Consider the following 3,766-nt stretch of genomic DNA (forward strand, 5'->3'; position numbering starts at 1 on the left):
CTAAAAGCTTAAAGATAGATGATTTGGATAGATGGTTGGTTTGGGGTGCGTACAATACACACGTGTGTTAGGACTCTTCACATCAACACAACCAATAGGATATGGATATGGAAATAGATATAGATGTATAGATATAGATTTATAGATTTATTTTAAGGAATTGGCTCATGTGATTGTGGAGGCTGGCAAGTCCAAAATCTGTAGGGTAGACTGGCGGGCTGGAGACCTAGAGAAGAGCTGATTCTAGAGTTGCAGTCTGAATGCAGTCTGGAGAATTCCTTCCTTCTTGGGGGACCTCAGTCTTTTCTCCCTTAAGGCTTTCAACTGATTGGATGAGGCCCATTCACATTAGGGAGGGCAAATGGCTCTACTCTGAGTCTACTGATGTAAATATTAATATTTTCTAAAAAAAAAAAAACCAACAACAAATCTTTACAGCAAAATCTAGACTGGTGTTTGACCAAATATCTGGCTACTGTGGCCTATCCAAGTTGACACATGAAATTAGCCATCACAGGATATGTGTATTTTCGTACACATGGAATGTGGTGGCTGGAGGGCTGAATGGATGGCTGAATGGTTGGCTGAATGGTTGAGTGGATGACTGGAGGTGTGGATAGGATGATGGAGAGTATGTGGCTAGTTATGTGTTTGGATGGGAAGATGAATGAATGGATGGGTACTTGGATGGGTGGATGAATTGTGGAATGATTGTGTGAGTGAGTAGGTAGGTAGACAGAGGTAGACAGGTGGAAGTGTGCATGGGTGGGTGACTGGTTAGGTATGCATGGGTTGGTGGATAGTTAACAATTGAGTGTATAAGGCATAGTCATGAATGGAGGGAAGGGTGGGTGAATGAGTGGGCAGGTGTGTGAATAGATGTACTGGGCATCTGTAGATCTCTTTGGAAAAATAATAACTTGGGGAAATGCTAAAGTCAGCAAGGTCTGTTTTATGGGAGAGAGAGAGTTGGTGGAAGAGAAGCAACACATTATGTGATTTATGTGATTTATACAAGTTCCTTCATTTCTTGGAGCATCTAAAAAAAGGGAAATCAAATACTGTCTACCTGGCAACGTGCTGTGAGGCTCAAGTGAGGTGCGCATGCAAGTGTCTGGCACAGCGCCCTGAATGGTAAGTTCTCACAAACATCGGTTTCCTGCATTCCTTTGCCTCTCCCTTCCTTCTTCCTTATTCCTGGGTGGCAGGTTACAGTTTACAGGGCAAAGTCATACCAGTGTCTCCTCTGTATTCCCCATCCAGGCTTCAACATAAACACATCCTTGGACATTGCTGATACGACCCTGAGGCCCACACTTGGCCATAGAATAGCCCCCCAACTTCTGTCACCCCAAAAGGGACACCACTGGCTGAGCCTCTTGCTCCAGCTGGGGTGATTTCTTTGTCCTTAGTGGACCAGACACAACATCTGTCCTGGCTACTGCTTCTCCTTGAATCTTCTCATGACACTCAAAAATGATGAGAAACACATTTGGTGTCTTTGGCAGCAGCAACACTTGCTCTCTGAGAGATGGGAGACACGTACCAGGCCACACACATGCATGTGCCACACACACACACGCACACACACTCACGAAGTTTCTACAGGGAACCTCAGTGGTGGGGTGGGGGGACAGGAGGGTGGTATGCCTCAGGAGTCTGAGAAACCTGGGTTCGAGGCCTGGCTCTGCCATTTTGGGGGCTGTTGATTTTGAAGACTTCTCTTTCCTTTTCTGAGACTCGGTGCCCTTATCCGTAAGATGGGAAAAATATTGCCCATTTCACAAGGCCTTCGTGAGGAAGAATTAAAACAGTTAGGCACAAAGTGTCTGGCACATAGTGACAACCAAATAAATATCAATTCCCAGCCTCACTGGAAAAAAGTCTGGCTGGGAAAGAAAGACCTAAAAGTGTGTCGGTTTGGGTTACATCTGTGTGTTTGGAGCCCGGTGAGTATGGTTGGTAGGAGAAGACAGTGAGAGAAGTGATTGATTCCTTCATTCGCTAACTTCTTTTTTCTTAAGTCATCTTAACTGAGGTATGATTTATATACCATAGACTGCATCCACTAAAGTGGACAATTTGGTGAGTTTTGACAGATATATGTACTCGTGAAACCAGTGCCACAATCAAGACACAGAACATTTCCATCACCCCCAAAGACTCCTGGTATCCTTTTGCAGTCCGTCCCTTCCTCCAACCCCATCTCCAGGCAACCACTGCACGGCTTTCTGTCCTTACAGATTAGTCTGCATTTTCTGGAATTTTTTGTAAGTGGAATCACACATTATACACTCTTTCATGTCTGGTCTCCTTCACTCAGCTTCATTGTTTGGGGACTTATCCATGTTGTTGTATGCACCAGGAATTCCTTCCTTTACATTCCTAACTAGAGTTCCATCACACACTACCTTTTATTTACCACTAATGTATTTTTAAAATTAACTCTTTGTTAGTTTTTAAAATTAACACTTGCCTATTTGTTCAGTATTTACAATTTGGTCCATTCATTCATTCGTACATTCCACAAATACTGTGTGCCTACTCTATGCCAGGTACTACTCCAGAATAGTACCAGAGCATATATTATACATATACATTAAATATATAAATATGTGTGTATATATTAAATATATGTATATTATTATTATTAAAGGTGCTGGGGATAAAGCAGTAAAAACAAAGTGAGATAGTGCCAGCATGGAAGGAGATTATATTCTATTAGATATAAGCAAATAAATATATAATATGACAGGTTGTGATAAATGATGTTGAGAGAGAGAAAGCGTATGTGGGAGGCAGACATGTATGGAGGTGTATGCTGCTTCGTGTGAAGTGGCTAGAGAAGCTGTCTTGGAGCCAGCTCTGCAGATATTTGGGGTAAGTGTACAGACAGAGAAAGTGCACAGATCTTCAGGTGGGTGGGTGTTGAGGACATACAAGAGCAGCAAATCTGGAAGAGGTCTGGGCTCAAGATATAAACTCAGGAGCAGTCAGTGTTTGGAGAGTATTCTTGTATTTCAAGAAGCAAGACTGATAAGCTGCATCCCCGGGGGAGCTGGTGAAGGTCGAAGAGTCCTCCCAAGGATGGTGCCCTGAGGCTCTCCAATATCTAGGGGCAGCAGGCAGGAGAGTAATCGGCCAGGGCAGCTGGGAAAGAGTGGCCAAAAGTAGGGAGGGAGCCAGGAGCCAGCGGGTCCAGAAGCTAAGTGCAAAGCAGGTTTCAAGTGGAAGGAGAGTAATCGCCTGTGTCAAAGGGATGCCGCTGGTGGATGGAGCAGGAAGGGGGCTGCAAACTGACTAGTGGACCTGGCGACGGGCGGTCTCTGGTGGTGCAGACATGCGGTAGAAATGGAGGAATGGGGTCAGGACAGGGGAGGAGGGGAAGTGGAGACAGTGAGCGCAGGCTCTTTGGAGGCTTCTCCTACAAGGGGGTAAGAGAGGTGGGTGATCGCTGGCAGGGATGTGGGGGTCAAGCAGGTTGTTATTTTTAAGACGGGGGATGAAATGGCCTCTTTTTATGCTAGTGGCAATGATTCAGAGTTTATGGAAGGCTTTCTCCTTCCAGGCCTGGTGTTATTTACCCCATTCTTTTTTTTTTCCTTTTTGTCTTTTTCCGTGTCCGGCAACGGATCGCAACCCTCAGTGTCGCACCCGTACTGGACCGGGACCGGCAACGGGATTGCAACCCTAGGTGTTGCGCCCACACCTCGCTCAGCCAGTGAGCGGCCGGTCTGTATGTGGGATCCGAACCCTCGGCGGGAGC

Source organism: Galeopterus variegatus, unplaced genomic scaffold (assembly GCF_000696425.1).
Source record: "Galeopterus variegatus unplaced genomic scaffold, G_variegatus-3.0.2 Scaffold1540, whole genome shotgun sequence".
Lineage (NCBI taxonomy): Eukaryota > Metazoa > Chordata > Mammalia > Dermoptera > Cynocephalidae > Galeopterus > Galeopterus variegatus.